Source organism: Temnothorax nylanderi, unplaced genomic scaffold, assembly GCF_030848795.1.
Source record: "Temnothorax nylanderi isolate EJ_2023f unplaced genomic scaffold, tnyl_v1.0 TNYL_tig0053_pilon, whole genome shotgun sequence".
In the NCBI taxonomy this organism is placed as follows: domain Eukaryota; kingdom Metazoa; phylum Arthropoda; class Insecta; order Hymenoptera; family Formicidae; genus Temnothorax; species Temnothorax nylanderi.
This window is the reverse complement of record NW_027249115.1, coordinates 730,049-749,787: the sequence shown is the minus strand read 5'-3', so window position 1 is coordinate 749,787 and position 19,739 is coordinate 730,049. Positions and strand designations below refer to the sequence as shown.

Genomic DNA, 19,739 nt, shown 5'->3' with positions numbered 1-19,739 from the left:
CTCTATTGTCGGAATCGAAACCACCGATTCAATGCACCGGAGGCGTTATCTTGTGGCATTCGTTTTATTTGTAATACCTCGGGCTATGCCTCTTGCGAGTTCTGCGTTCTGCAAACGCCCTGGCATCCACTCGTCGATATCGCGCTTTCGCAAGAGCATGCCGCACTAATTGCTACCTCCGCGGATATGTATTAGCTCCGATACATTTATGCGTATGAAGCCGAGATTACGCCGTCACAATTGCTTATCGCTATAAATCAGTCATCATTCATCTTTATTATTCAATCTTCATATGCAAAGTTGTGCAGAAGAATATAATTGTACTATTGCGCACGTGCGAGAGGACTCGATACTAAAACCGTAAAAACTCGATATTGTGGATCCAATAATTATCTTAATGATATCTGATATTATAAATAATAGGTAGGCAATAAAAATGTTAAATATAAGAAAAACTTACTCTATAATTATATTATTATATTGATCGTCATGACGTTTTTACGATAATTTTATATTGAAATTTGTTCAATCCTATTTTCATAATTATAAACATTTAAAAAGGGATACGATAAGAGAACGAAAGGGAGGGAAAGAGTGATAGAGAGAGTAAAATCACCGCTTAATCGGAGAAGGTCGAAAACATCAACGGGTCGATACGTATTAATTAAACCTTACACCTACACTCTCGACTTCCTGCCGCAAATACTCGGGGATTATCCGAGCGTGAAGAGCGATCAGTCACTATCTGCCATACGTGTTGGCAATCCCCCGCAGCCGAATTGGAGCTTTTCGAGCACGCTCGATCCGTCCGGATGACACATTCGTAGCGATCCCCAATCCGCGACACCCCTTTCCTCTTTCACGCTAGTATTTATATTTGGAGCCGTATGATGCGTTTACCCACCCTTCGAAAAACCACCGCCATCGCCACCGCCGCCGCCGCCACCGCCGCCAACCCGTTGCAGCCCAGAATTAGCGATACTCCCTCTCCCTTCCTCCCGACAGTTGCATTTAATTTTCCCGTGTGCGCGCCGTCGAACAATCCTTTCTCCCCATATGTACGTCAATTCGTGCGTCGACCACGTGCCACTAGAAAATTCCTTCGTACGTGCCGACATTATATTATACTTTCACTCCCTACGGACCGTCGCGGGGTGACTATGTCGTACGTCATATGGCGTGCACTTTGCGAATTGCATCCCGCGCAGTCTGCTCCGATCCGGTCGGAGCACATGACGAAGTCGTCACGATAAGCGCGCCTGATGACGAAATTACGCTAAAGTCCACTATTAGATGGCTAGCGAGGGGCAATATGGAGTATCCTTCAACCTGCAATTTTTTTAAATTCCGCATAGCTAATACTTGATACACGGCCATTAATTATGAGGGAAATTAGAGGCAATTGCGGGGACGGAGGCAGGGAGAACGCATATTTCTTTTTTTCTTCCTCGAAAATAGGAGGTGGAATATCATTGAAATAGATGTAAAAATGCGAAAAGTGTAGGTTGTAGTAAATAGTACAGTTCCAGACAATTGCGAATAGCTTACTTCAAACAGCTGACGTTACTCTGATGATCGTCAGTCGATTGTCTGTCGATTAGCTGACTTTTGCGAGAGTGAGATAATGCAAAAAAAGTAGATCAAAGATATATAAATATATAAAACATATAAAAATTTATACTTTTTAAGGAAATAATTCATCGTATATACATTTAGATCTTTGTTTATCAGCTTTTCTCTAAAATATTTTATGCCTCCAGTCTTTCATAAGTCGGAGATTGTCAGTATATAATTCAAAAAGCATAATGAAGCTTGTTTTCGAAACACACGATACATTTTTTCGCATTAAATGAATAATGAGTTCGTCTAATGAATGCAGTGCGCGGTATTATTACATGGTTAAGAGGGACAGTAAATTATGCATTGGCTTTGAGGCGATTATCTAGTAATTACCATTATATCGGCAAGATCTGTCATTAACTGCATGTGGAAGCAAATTTAAGTGGATCTAAGTAGTTCCCTATATTGTGCTAAAATTGATATCCTCGTCTCTAAGGCCACGTTTGCAATGTCATTTATTAACACTTTGAAATCATAGGAAAGATAATTTTATACATGTATATATAGTGCGTGCGTGCGTGCGTGCGTGCGTGTGTTTGGTATGTAATTACGTGAAAAATTACTAATTTAAACATACAAGGAGATACAATAGAATACAATAGAATGTTCTATCTTACGAGGTTACCGCACTTGGAGATTTGTGCCCTTTCCCTCGTAAGAAATTGGCGAAATGTAAAAGTAGAAAGTAGGTTATTCGCACAATCGAATGCTGCTCCTCGGTACTATGATCACTGCGATGCTTGCTATTGGCAGAGAGAAAAAGTGATCCTTTGTATAAATTGGTTTGCCAGAGAAGTCACTCGAGCTTGAAATTGCTCGGAATTATTAGCATTACTTGTAAAGTAAGCCGTTTGCTGTTTTCACAGTTACAATTGGAGCAATATCCACTATTATATTTCCTCCCGTTAATTTTTTTATCTCATCTGTCGTTTCGTACTTTAGTGTAAAAATAAAAGTGTGCTAACTTTACGGAGGTAGACATTTACGATAAAACGGAAGAGAAAAGAGGAGTCGCCTGAGGAAATTACATATTTCGAACGAACGGAAAGACCTTTTCGACACTCGCGCAATTGTGAACAAATGTACTATTTTCTACGAACGGATAAATGCGTGCCAAGATTTTCCAGAGCATCGTAGGGGTTTTCATCTGCGTGTAAATTGGTATGAGGAAAGTACACCGAGGAAGAAGGATAAAGGGAGACAGATGCGGGGGAGGGGACAGCAACAAAGGAGAGCATTGTGCACCGACGTTGCGAGACTTAAGACAAAAGCTCCTATTTTCGTCTTTCTCTTTCGTCGGCAGCGGAGGTAACATCTCATATCATGCGCTCCGAACGTATCTCCGAGCACCGAGATCTTAATTTGCATGAACGCCCGCCCGAGATAAATGCGTCGCGCAATAAAAGTCCGTAAATCCTTCAGTCATCAGGCACGCGGGACGAAAAGGAGGGCTTGACAAGATCCTGAACGGTGGGATTCTCACGAGGGGGCCGGAGGGAAACGGTCGCGACGAGATAGCATCCCCTTGTATTATCCGTTATTTAAATTAGACCAATAAACCTAACCGGCAGCCTACTCCCGCGCCTTGAGAACCGCAGCGACCGATCTGAAGCAGACGAAGCCGTCGAAGCGTCCCGATTTCCGAGGAAATGGCATGCTCGCTTGTTCCCTCCGCGCGATTTGCCCGCTGCCCCACAGCCCGGATAAGTCCTATCCTTGCCGGTAATTGCGCCTACATCCTGCGCCGCGTCTGGTCGGCGTAGCTTCGGTCGGCGAAGGCGTTCAACGATCGCGATAAACGCCCTTCGGCTGAGGAAATGGATCATGATCGCCATGACGATAACCGCGACCCGGGGGTGGTTCAGAGAACAAATATATTTTTACGGAATCACTCTCTCCTCGCTGATATTCGAAGAGACAGTAACAATGGACGCACCCTGTGTTACACACCCCCTGTGCGAGCTAGATTGCTTCATTTATTATTTGATTGAGTGAACACTTATTTTCAAATGTACTTATTGTTAGCATAAAAAAGAAGAAATGATTATTTTCTTTATATGAATTTTAAAGTCATATGTTCTTCGTTACTCCTTTATGTCATTGTCAATTTTAACGGTTCGCTAAATAAAATTGCGTAAAATCTCGCGCCACGAACTTATCGTTCTTTTAACCACGAATTTCCGTCGGGGCTACTTACTGTACCCGTTTGAAATCGCGAGCGTAATTCACGTCTGGCTGTACAAAGGCAAACAGCCTGTGCAACAGCGCGCGTAAACGGCGCTGTAACTTCGCTGTAACCCCAGTAACCCCATAAGGTACACAACTCCTTCTCCGTACGGTTTACACGTGCTTTCGTGTAGAGCAACGCCTTCTGGCTCATTGCCTGCTCGTTTTACAGCCACCGCCGATATATAAGAGTGTTTAAATCCACATAGCCGCTACGCTAAACGAAGTTGGGTGACTTAAGACTCTCTGCTGTTCCTTCGGCGAAATGGTTTGAGAATATTAGCTAATTGTACGATCGCACGCGCGCGTTTTACAAAGAACTTTTCGCAATAAGCTATCTTCGAAGAAAATATCCTTTTTTCATCATCCTTTCTATACGTCATCATTGCCAAACCGTGCATTAGGGTGAGAAAGAAAGAGGGAAAGAAAAAAATATCTTATTTCAATTGTTATTCGTCATTAATTAGAACGTTCTTCACTCTTTCAATGCAATTTCAAGTTACACATTACACAGTTAAAAAAATGAATCTTAATGTTTAGTGACGTGATTCCCATTGTTTCCGAAGGAAATGTACGTCAAATATAAATACAAATGCATACTATACAATACAGCCAGAAGTACACAAAAGATGAAGAAAAGATGTTCAACTTCCTTGAATTCAAAAGAGGATTCCTAAAAGTTGCGCGGTTTTTTTCGGAGGCTATTGTATCGGGCTTTACTGTGGTCGCCGGATAGTTTTACAAAGTTGTTGCGTTATTTCGAGCACTGTTTGTCGAATTCGCAGAAGCAACATGGATAGTACCGTTCGCTCATTGGCGTAATGTTTACGACGAACAGGCCACGTGGCCCGTTACAAACACATTATGAGTGACCGAGAGTAGGGCTCCCGCAGGCCGCTGTGCTTCAAGGCAACGCGAAGAAGTTGCATAGAAAGGAGCGATACTTGTGGCCGGCCGTTTATTGTTCGTTTTTATAGGCAGCGGAATGGTCCGGGATTATCGTTGGAGAGTGTAATAATTTGCGCAAAAAATCTTTACTCCTTTGTCGTCGTAGGAGAAACTATTCGCGGAACTTTTGCGAGCCGCTTACTTATATGAACCTGTATAAGTCCAATCCTTATTTTAAGCACACGATCGAATGATGATCGGGGATTTCCGTGCGCCGTTATTTCGCGGACGAAACGACGTATAATAGAACAATTATCTCTTGGCATCGTAGAATATTTAACGAAGAGCCACACCCTCCAGTAATTGCTCGCGGAAAAATTGAAAAAATTTCCGCGGTGATCTCCAGCATTCGTGATCCCGCAACGAGATCCTGGGTAACCGAACTTTACTCCGACCCTACCACCGTTGTAATTATCCATGAAACTCCATTTACCGTCGATGTAACGCAGTCGGTTACCTCTTTGCGCACGGCAGCGGGCCGACCGAACGCGAAGTAACAAACTTATTGCTGCGTTACGCTATCCGCGTAACGAGATCCGCGAACAATTTCGCCGTGCGGTAAAGTATATGTACGTGGACGATCGGCGGCGTCCGCCACTCGAAAACACACGCTCATTAACCATTACCTAACTCGATTCCCGTTTCATCATCATGATCCGTGGCGGGGTAACGCCGTAATTTTCTAAAATAATTTTATCGGCCGTCGTCAGGGTGCATACTCTTTTCGAAACGCCGGAGGCGCCTCATTTGCGCTGCATTGCGGCATCGATTTTGGGCTTCAGAAAGAGAGAGGAAGGCAGAGAGGGGAGAGGGAGGGAGGAAGAGAGAGAGAGAGATCCTGGCAGGGTCATTTAATTGATCGACTATCGAGCCGGTCATCTCACTGATGACTGTAATGATCGTCCGGCTGGGGACCTACCTCTCGCTATATCGCCAGCCCGGTATTTTCATTATCACGGGCGTGCCCACACACGGAAACAAGCGGGCACCTGAGTGATGACGCGCGCGACGATGTGCATGCCCGCCCGCTCGCCTGCTCGCCCGCTTTCATCCCCCGCTCATTTGCATATTTCGAGCGGACCATCAACAATGGCCGGCCGCGCGGAGCGGCCTCGCCTGGTCAATAGATTAGCCTGATTAGCTTTATTAATTTAAATCGAGCGCGCGATAACCGCCTCGGGGGGGACGACGGCTGCAACGTCGCGACCGGTTACGCGCGGAGTTGCGTTTTTGGCGTAACGAGCCGTGGACGTGATAAGATATGACAAGTGGGTTCGCATTGATGCACTCCCACTGATGGATTGGGTCTTTGTAACATATTTGTAACGTCTGTTACGTTTTGGCAAACTGAAAATTATAACGCCATCATTTTAACTTCGACACGACACGCATACATTTTATTGTCACTCATAAAGTTTAACAGCGATCACGTTAGTACTTTTATGGTTGTTTGAAATAGTCAAATTTTATTGTTTTCATTTTCTATCTTATCGTAATAACGTAGGTAACAAGGAAAGGGATGATCGTTAAACTTTTCCCAGAAAATTTACCTTCGCTGATTAAAGGTAACGCGGCTTTCCTAAAAATAGTCAGCCAACATTAGAGAGCATTAGTGCCGGTCGGCGGAAACTATAAGCTCTGGTACAGTATTAGATACTTTTATCCTAAGTACGTCGTATAAAAAGGACGATGAGTCGCCCTGGTAAAAAGGCGCGCCGCCGCCAGGTCCGTCGTACGAATGCAATGCAATGCTGTTTGCGTTTCGCCTATTTTCCTTTGTTATTACCGACGCCGGCACTCAGCTACGTAAATATTTAGCCGGCAGTGACGTGTGCGCCCGGCAGCCCGGCCGAATATTTTTGTTTAACGATTGCGCATTTTGTTTACTTGCATCAGCGTGAATTTTTGTCCGGATTCACGATGCGGAAGCGTCGGTTACCACGGTTTTTACAGAATCGCGAATGCCCGGCGATTTCGCGCCGGGATCGCTCCATGCGGAAACAAAATTCTTTTTTCCGCTGCATTTCGGATTTGTGATCGGCCGATCGTTCATCGGTACGCCGGCATGAACGATTGTTATATTCTGGCGTGAAGTCGATCGAATTCTGTTACTCTTATTTTTATCTATTGTTGCTTTTTTAAACATATAATAAAATAATATAATTTATAGAATTAACACCTTTACTTACACATTGATTACGTATTATTTGTAATCTTATATTAGAGATTACACACACAAACACATCTTATATTAGAGATTACTGTCGCTTCATAAACGTCGTATACTTACTGCTTACGTTTTGTCGTAGTAGTATTTCTTTCAGAGACGATAAGATCAGATATACCTAAGAAGAAAATATTTGTATTGCGTTTTAATCAGTTGTAATCGAAGTTATTCAATCGCTCACAGTGGAAATAGTATAACAAGTCGCACGTGATAACATTGAAAACACGCTCGCCTGCGTCTGTCAATCGAGACAGGTACGCGGAAGTTCATCGAGGAATAGTAAGTTAAATGGCACATAGCAGTAACAGCACAATAGCCAGCATCGGCAAAACAGTCACGGATTAAATACGTGCGAAATGCCTCCCGCACGGTTCCTTGGATCTATTAAAAGTTGAATGCAATAGGAGTTCTCATCGGAGATATTGCAACTGCGAGTATAGTAAATGATACAATCAATTCTCAGTGTTCTCACACTCGAGACCGTAGAATTATTTCAATCATCGGCGAAACATCTGTTGACTGCGTGATATTGTCCACTATTCAGTACTATGTTGCTCTTTCTCTTTTAATATTATACATGTATCTATATTTACATGACGAGATTCTTCAGTGCGCGTTTAATATCGCTAAAATTCCGGCGACGTTTTATTTTCCACGCTGAGCGCATGAAAACCGCAAATAAATCCCGCTTAACGAACAATAATAGCGTCCGCGGTGTTTCTTTTTTCCCTTTTTGCAAAAAAAAATTGTGTAATTAAAATCCAGCGCGTGTCCACCGAATGGAAGGGTGCACGATGCGCGCGCGCACGTTATACATATATACGCGATGGCAACAAAAATTATTTACTCTTCCGGTTCTTTTCCATTCAATCGTGGCGCGGATTATGCGCGCGCGAATAAACGATGAGAAGGCCGGATTAATTTGTCGGTGACAGCTCGCAAAATTCGAACCGATGTCCAGGTACGTTGAACCGCGCGCGTCGAATAATATCGCAGCAATCATATTACGAAAGAGGCAAATACGTCAACAGAACGCGTATATACACTGAATAATGCATTGTTGGTGCAGCTAATGCACGGTCAGCTACCGTACGGGTACCATCCCCGTGTAATTGGGAGCCGTGTTTGCGAATCAAAGTCATCATCGGCCGTCATCGCGGGCATGCTGATGAAAACGAGCAGACGGCGGCGGCTCCCGTTGGATAAATACTGTTTCCGTGCGCGAGGCTTAAAAGGTCGTCGAGCTTCGTCGCTCTTGATTTACCGCGAAAATCACTGCGCGGTCTAACGTAACGTTTTTGGGATAAAGCTGTACCAAAACTCCCCAAATCGGTTTTCGAGTTTCTCGTCTTCTGCAAATAATTAAAAAGTATTTCTTATTGAGTAATATAAAAAAGAAAGAGTACATAACACCAAGAAACGCTCAGTTCCAAACACATATCTATATACATAGACGATGCCTTCGAGGTTCATAAAAGCTCCCAGGCAATATTTCCTTCAGTCTCCGCAATATTTTTCAAATTGCCCGACGAAATATCGTCCTGCTACTGACTCCCTGTCTTTCCTGTCATCCTTGTTATAAAGGGACCACGATTCTCTCTTTCATCCTCGTACGATGTTTGGACGTGGATAGGTGGCAGGACGTACAATAATAGTCGAGCGAGTTTTATAGGTGCTGCGGCCACCACCCGGCGGTCAAGTCGCATAAGAGCCAATAAGGTGGGTCACGCCTCTTCCGCCAGAATTTCAGCCAAGACGAAATTACATTCCGCCAGCTCTCGCTTCATGCGCGCTCAAGATTTTCCCTCGAATGTGCGCGTACTTGTGTGCGGAATGCGGCCCGTCTGCGGAGAGGAGAGGACTCTCCAGACGGCGTAAAAGTCGCCCGCAATTAGCCGGCACGATTTTCCCCCCCGGCGCTGCCGAACGTCGTCGATTCCGGAAATTTATCTCCTCGACAAAGGGGAAAGTAAGGACCCGGCCAACGGACCCTAGGAAAATTTATTCGAATGCCACGAACGATTCCGCTGGAAATTGTGATTCGGGTCTAAATGAATCCTCCTGGCAGTCGAGGAGGTGAATTGTCGGGATAAAGTAGTCGTTGAGCTCCTACCGGCTATATAGCTACGCTATCCATTATAGTAATATACCATAACGTTTACAGATTCGAACACTCCAATTCAGATTATTTCGACAAATTTCTGAATTCATTATATCTATAGTTTTTTAATATATTTTTTCGCCATTTTAATAAAAAAAATATATTTTTTAATTCTGAAGCAAAATATATGAACAAAATATTTGTCGGCAATGTAGCAAATATTTAATTCTACTATCGCATTTATGCTCGATGTGTTTTAATAACGAGAATATTTTGGAGAAGATATTGACGCACAAAGGATCGTCGAGGAAACAAAATTCTCACTGATCGAGCAGGATTTTTTGGTATCTACGCCAATGAAGCGCGTAGGCCAGTAGCAGGTCCCCATCCCACACCTGCGGCTCAGCCCCTGCCTCTCATTATCCCGACCTGATCTTTCGAAAGATATACTCGAACTTTCGTTATTTATCATGAGGTTAACGATCAGAATTTCTAAAGACTTCGTTTGGAAACACCTCCTTCCCATATTAGCTTTTGTATATAAGATGCTGCATATATATGTTTATAAAAATCAACAATTTACTTGGATTTTATGATAATTAAAGCTTTTAAAAAAATTCAAACTTTTGAATGCATTATTTTATGATGTATGTATAATTAAGATAGAGATATTTTATCTCCAGCTTTTATATTTTTCGTCGTTTCTACTTGAAATATAAACCATTTAATAATTGATATTATTTAACTGCTAAAATTTAATAGCTTAGTACAAATATATATATATATATATATATTTGTATATATATATATATATATATATATATATATAGTGTATGATATACAGAAAGTTCTATAATCAAATTAACATCGGTTCTACTCTTTCTCGGAAAGCCGGTGAGTCACGGTTGAAATAGGCGAAAATTTGCCTATAGTCATCTAATATATATGCTTGCTTTTTTTTCTTACCGGCTTTTCTTTCGTTCTGAAGAAGAAAAACATTTTATTCCGTGGCATTATGAAGATCAATGATCAACTAAGAAATCAGTAGCTACCTTGTCAGCTGAAACAGGTTCGAGAATAAACACATAATGCATATATGTGTTACGTATTGTAGTATGCTTTGCAAATTTGGCACTAAATCCATTCTTCCCTTAATCCCTTACCAGGAAAAGCTTTTATATATAACGCAAAGGTAAAATTTTTTTAGACCAATAGTTGACAAGCAATTCGATACTAGTTTAGTTCCTCTTCTTTTAATATGGTTCTCCGAAGTTAGTAAAGGACAATATTTCTACGCTCTAGAGAATATATCAAAATTTGTCACACATGTTTCACGTCGCGATTCTTTATTAAAGTCGACTTTAATTCTCGTAAAGCACTATTTGCGATGACATATTACTCTCCGAGCTACATTTTCCAATTAGTCTTACTCAGAGTTAATTACCATGTGTCAACATGGTTGACTCCCGACCGAAGGGCCCAAGAAACGCCATACGAACTTATTAAACATATGCTCGCGTTTTTCCTGACCGCGCGGCGGACACCCCTCGACTTTGGAATGATAATAGCTCGTAATCCGTCTAGCCGTAGCGCACCGTGCACAATGATTGGGGTTGAGGGGTCGGGAGTCGCTTCCAAATTCACCTACGATGGGGTCGAGGCCGGAGCACCCTGTATATTCTATTTGTATACATCGTGGTCCTGGAATAGAAAACACCATATGGCGCGCGCAGGTGTACCCGAAGGCGATTAGGACCCGTTCGCATGAATTTACATTAATACTCTTCGGGATTTACGTCGTTTACCGGATTTATTATTTCGAGCATGATTCGACGCTTTTCGGAACAGGTAGCGTTAGTCTCTATGTTATCCTGCGACGTAGTTCATCATCCAAGCCTATCTAATCAACGACCGTCAAAGTGTTTTCTAATTAGATTGAGGAAAATAGAATACGTAGTATAATTGAAGAAAAACAGGGACTCAAGATATTAATTTTCACACTTTCTACTTGCGCACGTCGGCACGTATAGAAAGAGATATCGGAGCAACAATATGAAGAAAATTAATAATCGTATATAGGTAACAACTTATTATTTCTATACAAATTATTATTAAGAATAGTTATTAGAGCAGAAACTAACATGTAACAGAAAACAATATTATTTCATTTTATTATATTGTAAAACGATTTTATATTATTAATTTCCTAGTTATAATTGTTAGTAGAGAATTAAAATCTAAAAGTTCGACTATTAGTTGTACGTTCATCCCATCTCTTTTGCCTTTTATTTTCATTTTTGATGCATTATCTTCAGGGAAAAAATCCGGAAATACCGTGTGGTCCTCTACACGAATGACGTCATGCAAATTTCGGGCTGATCAGCAGCACGCACGCAATGCCCACCTGTGCGCGCGTATTTTAATTTCGCGATTCTGCGGCGAGATTATCGGCACCCGATTAGGATCCTCGTGGATATATTAACGATTTCCATTAGCATAGATCTATCGTAGATCTTGCATAACAATCGGACAGGGGACATTTGCATACATGCATACACGGGCATGAGTAACCCGTAGGCACTGTAGGCACACGTGGTCGAATTCACAGCGCGTGCTCTGGCCTCGTCTTCTTTTCTTACCTTTCTCTCGTCGGAATCCTACACACTGGTTTCCAAAATATTTTTGGAAACGCTTCTCTCAATTCAGCATTAACCCAGAATTCTCAGAAATGCAATATCTGTAACAATACGAAATCCTCGATTAGAAAATGAATATGAAGGACCTAGCATTAATATGATATTGATGGTATAATTTTTTTAAATTCTCAATACATGATTTTTCGAACCGTTCTACATGTATGACAATTATTGACACAATATAGAATTCTGTGGAGAAGCACATTCGTTTCGTGACGCTAATTCGCGGCTGTAGGAAAAAGATTACACCATCCAAGTGTGCACGCATTTACATGGCGTTGTCGGTGTAACGGGAAGACATGAGTCAGCTCAATTTGCCGATGAATTCCGTCTGGAGAAGCAGGTATATGGAATCGGTCCGTTCGAGCATTAGCGGGTGCGTGCAGCCGATCGTGCGTGTGTGTGCGGATAGCCCGCGTGCGTCGTACGTACATGTATGTACGCACCTGTGTACGAGAGCGCGATGATTGTTATTGCGTAAAGTCGTTTGGAAACGACGCGGAGTGGCAATTAAGTTGGAGAGTGTCGAGCGCCAATCCGATGCAATATTTCACCTGGACGCCTTATGACGCGATAAACAAAGTCATTATCGGCGCGACTTGGAGCAACGGGCGAACATAAGGCGGGCGAAACTCATTCATCCACGTATAAGTGAAAGATGGAAGAAGGATCAAAGCAGATTATTGTTTAAAGGGATTCGCCTCAAGAACTTCACAACACTTCAGTCTCAGCGTGCTATCGTTTTTCTGTGTCGTTTTAAATACTTGTCCGCAAAAACTATTAATCCTCTTACGATGAGAGGATTCCCTGCGGGAATAGCCATGCTGTTAAATCTGCTATTTCCAAGTTCTCTTAACAATATGTATTGTAAACATGAAGAAATAAGATTACAATGCCGCTATTGACGTACAAATTCGGTTAAAAAGAAAGATAAACGGGAAGAGAGATTTAAAGTATAATCTTTTTTGAAATTTATGAATATAATCCTTTTAAAGAATAAGATACACTTATAGAATGAAAAATGTTTTCCTTTAAAATTATTCCACAAAACACTTCGATATTCCGTTTGGAGTATTTCAACATTTAAAGATCCATTCTCAGCACTTCAGATATTAATTTAACGTCAATGCCGACACACATTTCTCTCATAAATAGCAACGAGCGATGATTCTTCTCTTTCACGGGGATCAACGGGGGAAGGAGCCGATTCAATCTGGCTCCTCGATCGTAGGACAAATTCGACCTAAAGGGAGGATCAACTGTCACTGTTGATGAGCAAGGGCTTCGAAGGGCCGAGAGGTTGTGGGGTACGTTTTATATGGGAATGCGGAAAGTCCCGACATCTCGACGCCAGCGTAGAAGGGAGACGCAGGATTTTATGTCCCGTAACTCCCTCGGGAGCCCCACGTTTATGTTCTATCCTGTCATCATGATGTCCACCTACACGCCGGACAAAACAAAATACTATTCGAGCGCTTTCTCTCTTTCTCTCTCTTTCTCTTCGCCCTTCTCCCTCACCTCGCTGTCGTAATAGGATTTCTTCGTCCGCGACGAGAAAATGCCACGCATTTCTGCGAGGAGGAAAGTGTTCAAGCTCTGACTTCCATTCTTCTGCTTTTATTTCGTCTAGGCGATGCGTCAGGATGACCCTGGATAGGAATGCCTATCGACTTGTTTCGGACGAGCGGATCTTAATTGCAGCCATACAATTTTACCTCAAGTGGGATAGACGACTCTGAATTGGTATGTAATGAAAACGTATTCGTATTTGCCGATACGTATCGATGATATTGTCTAAAAGATAGCAGAGTATTGTCTGGAAAATAATCTTGTGTGTATATACTGTTATTTGCAGACTATATTTTTTATTGAAAGGGAAAAGTATAATATTAGGTTGGGCGCACAAGATTTATCGCGCTTCAATTAACTTACTTTCGGCTACGCCGCACTACATAACGTGTACAACCGTACCATTTGTTCGAACTGTTTACGCACGTACAACACCTTCCTGTTTGATGATTGTTACATTGCACCTAGCAATCTCGGAAAAATGAAATTTCTCTAGGTATAAGTGCAATCTCTGCGAGAGGACTTAATGCAGGTATCTCTTTCAAGGAACAGACATTTCTGTTTCGCTTTTCTTCTATTGTCAGACATTTACTCTCTTTATAGACGTTACGTTTCGCGCTCGCAAATGTAAACCTGTATTCCCTCTGACTGCATGACCGTCATGTTTATTCATATCTGAGATGTCACTAGAGCGTCACTCCGTACCATTTTACACGTCACGTTTCATATCGATATAATTGACGGTATACCGGCAGTCCCAGCGCACTTAAGTTGCACTCTTCAGAAAGCACCGTTTATATTATTATAAAAATTGCTCCGATTTTATTGGAGGACTTGTGCAGTTGCAGTCCTCGATATTACAAGACATATGTTTATCTCTGAAATGATACGTTACCAGCCAACATTTGCCACATACATTTTTCTATATTATTGTATAATTCTCGACCTCCTTTTCGTCGCTAGATTACTGTATTAAAAATGTATTATAACAAATAAGGTGTTGTAAATGAATGTGCAAACATTGCTTGTTTTTGAAAAACGTGAAAACCTTGTGTGTTTTTGTATCAATTTACGACAGATCTATTCTTAAGGTCCGCATGTAACACGTTGATAGATTTACCGTCACTAATCTTTCATATATCTTCATCATCCAATTACTACTTCCAGCTACTTCGCATTATTGTCAGTACTTCGAAAATGACACGCGATTAATCTCAATCGCTACCGCGAGTCGAATTTCCGCCTTACAAACTCTGCAACGGCACGCAGCGCTATCGTTACGGCTTACTTCACAACCGAAGACCTTTTTTTCTTGTTTATCCAACTGTTCCTTGTATGTATATCGTGCAACCGGTAATTTCATTATCCTGAGTATTTTTTCGTACGTTCGCGCACAAAGTGAAACTGTTTGGAAATCGCAGAAATCGCTGCCGGAGGATTATATCTCGTACGATTTCTTGTTGAATCGCGTGAGTGGCGCGACGGGCAGTGAAATTTACCGCGAAATAAAATGACCGGGGAAACGCAGGAATCGCGGCAATAATTCTCTGGCAATGCTACGCGTGATAACTGCAAGGTGCGGGATGCAACGATCATTATCGCGATAACTTGAGCCAAGGCGTATCTCGTGCGCGGGATTTTACGTCTCATTTCATTCATGGCGAGGAGCTCTCATTGTTGGTACACGCGCACATTTTTCCCGGCGCGGGATCGGACGCAAGTCGGATTTCCGCAAGTTTTAATTCCCGCTTAAGCGTTGGCAAACAACACACCGCTTCGTATCCCCTTGGCACGGGCTTTTGTTTAAAATTTAAGAGGCTTCCCCTGTAGAATATCGCCAGATTTCACGGCAATCCCCGAAACTACAACGCTTTACCGCTTATAACCGACGTACTACGCGCGTAGAATACGCTATATAGTTGCGCGGAACTATAAGTTACGGAATAAAGAAAATTAAAATATATTTGCTATTTTAAAAGCGAAAACGTTGCAAATTGGCGACGCAACGAGTTCGTCGTCCATATCAATCAGCCCATATCGATCGTAGTTGCAACATTGCGCTCGCCTCGTCGTCGCAAATTGCGTTCAACGTTGGATTAAATGCAAATTTCGGCCGCAATTGGTTCGGTCACGAATTACAAATCGCGTATTACGATTCCCGATGTGTTATTCGACCGTAATTATATCACGTCAGCGTTGTTAACATCGCGCCCCGGTTACATCGCGCCAACCTCGACCGGTCGAAATATATTTCGTCGAAATACGTTTCGTCGCCCGTGAAGAGAGAAAAATGTACGATCGCGAAACTGTCGCACGCTTTAATTCCCGCGCGAGACCTTTCATGAAAATCATTCGTTCGCCATTAATATCGCGCGGCCGTTAACAGAGCATACCAACGGCACACCGGCGTTACCGAAGTAACGGCGACCTGCCTTATAACCCGGCCGACGTGTTATGCCGCTACATCATAGCTATAATTTATTTCGTATTACCTCGCCCGTATCGAACTGCCCGCCGATCCCGTCGGCTGACTGCCCCGAGTTCGACGGAAACGCGCTGCGACGCAGTTTTACGATCGCCGGGGTCGGACGAGAGGTGTCATCAGGCGTGTCACTCGAACTATGGTCGACAACGAACACATTCGTGGGTTAATGCAACGGTCACTCGCAAAATCAGTTTAAGAATTCAGAGTGCGCAGAGCGTAAACCTTCACGAAACCGAATTCAACGTCGAGATCTCTCGAGGAAATATACGGAAAAAATTTACGTACATTCTATTCTTCCTGAATCACTCTAAAAAAAAGCTGTGTATGTCATTGACGATATTTTTTAAAACATCCTATAGCTTTTATATTTTATTAACTTCAAATAATTCAATACCATTAAGTCTAATTACTCTTAAAACATTTTAAATTAATATTTCTTTTACGCTTTCTGATTACGAGATTTAATGAGTTATGGCAGCCTTAATTAATTGATGATATTACTGCGATAGTCACGTCTGTTATCTTGTTCAATTAATTTATTTTTATATAAAAAGCTTTACTTCTGTAAGCTATGTCACGCATAGCTTTGTTATACTGGCATATGTCTCTATAGCTAGGAGTGACGAAGTAATTTAGACGGAACCTTATGTCACCGCACTTTTATACGCTCGAAATGATGCTGTTAGAGAGTAATGTCCTCTACACAATGTGTACTGTGCGCCGTATTTTACCGTAATAAACTCACATCCGGCAATCGTGACGGAATTCGGGGCGAGATTCGGCCGAAAGGAGAGCGCGATTCACGTACGGTCCGTCTAGCACCTGCGATGATCGTCGATGCATGTCGCCCTAAAATCCGTCTCTCTCACCTTCTCAGTCATAAAACTGATGAGTTATTAGTACGTTAACGAGCGGCACGGATCTCCCCATTATTTCCGATCTGCTCGTCGAAGAGAATAACGGGGCGGATCGCTTCGCGTCGCGCATTGTTCGAAAAACGGTACGAAATTGAGTTTTGAGAGGGCCGGGAATATACGAACCGGGCATTGTGCCCGGCGATCGTAAAGGACGGATTACGATGTTGACAGTTCCGTGATTTTCGCGAGATATTCATAAATGGGAGAACTGACGTGTACGATAGTATAATCGTCAATCCCGGTAAAGTTATCTTAAATATATTACACGTTATGTCGCAATAGCGAAGTTAATTTTCTTTTTTAATTAACTGTCACCTTCGATCTCAAGATAGAGCCTCGTAGATATTTCTTGTTAGTTGGTAGCTAGTTATTTCGCTGAAGAGGAAAATGCGCGAGTTCATCGCCATTAAATTCAAGGACACTCGTTATCCACAGGTGCGCGTCTTTGACGTAATCTGCGCGCCGTATCCCTGCGAGTGAAAACGATCTTGAATCTTGTAGCCTCCAATCGACCGTGGACACGTAGAGACGGATTACTCACTCGCGCAGGGAGAAATTCACTGATTCCATCGGATCAGTTAGATAGCTTTGACGTCAATATGTAGACCTTAGAGAGTGTTCGTCGTCGTCGTCGTCGTCGTCGTCATCGGTACAGCGTGTGACGTGTATGGAATTGCATCTTTTCACAGGCGAGAGGCTTCCAGGGCTTGATCCGTATTTACGTACCAATAAGCGTAAAATTGGCCTAACTGCTCTGCAAGACGAAGGGGAAGAAAGGGAGAAGGGGTGTCGCGCAAGAGAAACGAGAGGAGAGACGGGCAATCATGCGTAATTGAATTCACCTTTGTGCGGAAGAGAGGGCTCCGTGCCGTATGAATATTCAATTCCTCAATTTGCCGCGCGAGCATACACGTTCAATTTGGTGAGAAGCGTCAAGGAGTTACAGCGGCGGAGCGGTACGGCGGTTCGGGAGCGGCGAGACACCTCCGTCGACGACCAATTAGGATCGGGCTCTCGGGCACCGAGAGACAAACCGCTCCGTACCTAGTTTGACAACGTGTTTCCGTTCGGCAAACACGTTCGATCTGCCTTACGGTCTCTAGATATTTGTCTTCAAACAACGCGGTCACACCCACCAACGAGAGAGAGAAAGAGGCAGAGAGAGAGAGAGAGAGAGAGAGAGAGAAAACGAGAAAGAGAGAGACAGAGACCGATTCGCGGCGATACGCATCCGGCGTAACGAAAACGAACGTTTTATTAGGATTGATTGCGGCGCGTACGGCAAGTGCTGAGATTGTAACGACGAAATTTTATTGCCAGGAAGTCGGTCTCGCGCCGCACACGCGCACCTTACGTAACGCGCGTCGTTAGTTTCGCTCGAGACAAAGTGCGATTGCCACATAATGCGACATGCAATGCTCCATTAACATTTACGTAAAATAATAGAAAATCTATTTATATATGTATATCTCGATAATAAACGAAGACAAAAATACACGTCGTTCGTGAGGAGGAGCGTGTCATCGCGAGAGATTTAAATTCCGCGAAAATTCAACCGTACCGCTTCAACGTTTGCGCTTTCTCGCGCATGAAATTCTAGCGATGTCTAGCAGCTATCTCCTCCCACGAATCCACCGTCATTAATTTCTTACAAACGGACATGCAGTCGTTTAAATAAACTGCTCGTGTAACGATTTTCCGGGCGGGCGAGCGGGTGGAAACGCGAACGTTTGTTTTAAAGAGAGATTTTCGCCGTGTTTTCCTACGGCGAGCCGAGTCGGATTCACTGGCACGTACGCACGCACGTGTACACACCGAATGACTGTACTTTGGAGCGACTCCAGAGCCGAATTTACGCCGGTGTATAATGGCGTCGTGCGGGCATTACTTACACCCGATAATTACAATCAACAGCCATTCAGAGAAACAACCCCTCCGGGGCGTATATGCTCGCTGTTTTACTTTCCGTTTGAGCGATGCGAGCCGCCACGTGACCGCAATCACGGCGCTGTTTGTGGGTACTTACGCAACTGTTTAACAAATACACGGGGGGCGTGCGCACCCACGTTATTTTCGCATTTTTTTCAGGATTGTACGGATTAGTCGTACGCGATACGGGGCCTCCACGAATGGGTACTGGACGGGAAACGATTTCGAGACGATGTTCCGCGCGTATTAATTACGAACGATTCGCGTCGACCGTCCGATTTCGTGTTAAGTACAACGGGATACTAATTTAATTCGCTATAACATTATTTACACGATAAAATAGAGGAACGCGTTGTTTCTTATAAATAAATTACCATTTGGCAACAGCAATCAGATTAGTATGTATCTCTCTGTGTTTATACGCCATAAATTTCAAGTATAGCGGGATAAGTAAGATCGACATACATCACGCTAATACGTTATAACGAAGCTGATAAACGAGGTTACTCTGACTTTTGCATCGAAAGTAAACTGCGCAAAAGATATTGCTAGACGCGGGGTAGAAAATATGATTATGTGAACCTGTCGCGGAGAGTAACGAAGAGTTTGAAAAACCTGCTGCGGAGATAACGTTTTCCGCGGAGATGATGAATATTCAACATGCCTATGTACGCGGGATCGATTAATTTGTGAAAGGTCTGTTAATTTATACACGCAACGAACATATAAACTTTCCTTTTTTATTAATGTAAGTTTTGCTCTGCTTCTCTCACTCTCTCTCCTTCATATATTTATCATTCTTTCTCGTATGCATATGTATACACATTGCATTTATAACATATCTCCTTGTTCGACCAGCTCATAACAAGAGTACAAAATAAATCATAAAACGCCACGCGTCCACTAATTATTCAATGACATTCCTAATGATTCCTTTTTATGCTATTCGTGATTGCATTTGTTATAAATGTTTGCGCGGCGAATGGACTTTCTTCTCGATGCTCAAATAGTCTCAGCTCAC

At 42.8% G+C, this 19,739-nt stretch overlaps 1 protein-coding gene and 1 long non-coding RNA gene across 2 annotated transcripts in view; one reads left to right on the top strand and one right to left on the bottom strand.

Annotated features, from left to right (window-relative positions):
- LOC139772776 (uncharacterized) overlaps nt 1-19,739 on the bottom strand; it is a 156,049-nt gene that overhangs the window by 72,172 nt on the left and 64,138 nt on the right. The window contains exon 4 of the long non-coding RNA XR_011718198.1: nt 11,762-11,859. This is a non-coding gene — a long non-coding RNA (uncharacterized lncRNA). The remainder of the gene's footprint in view (nt 1-11,761; nt 11,860-19,739) is intronic.
- Nucleotides 1-19,739, top strand: part of LOC139772775 (uncharacterized) — a 156,092-nt gene that overhangs the window by 83,269 nt on the left and 53,084 nt on the right. The gene's annotated exons all lie outside the window — the stretch shown is intronic.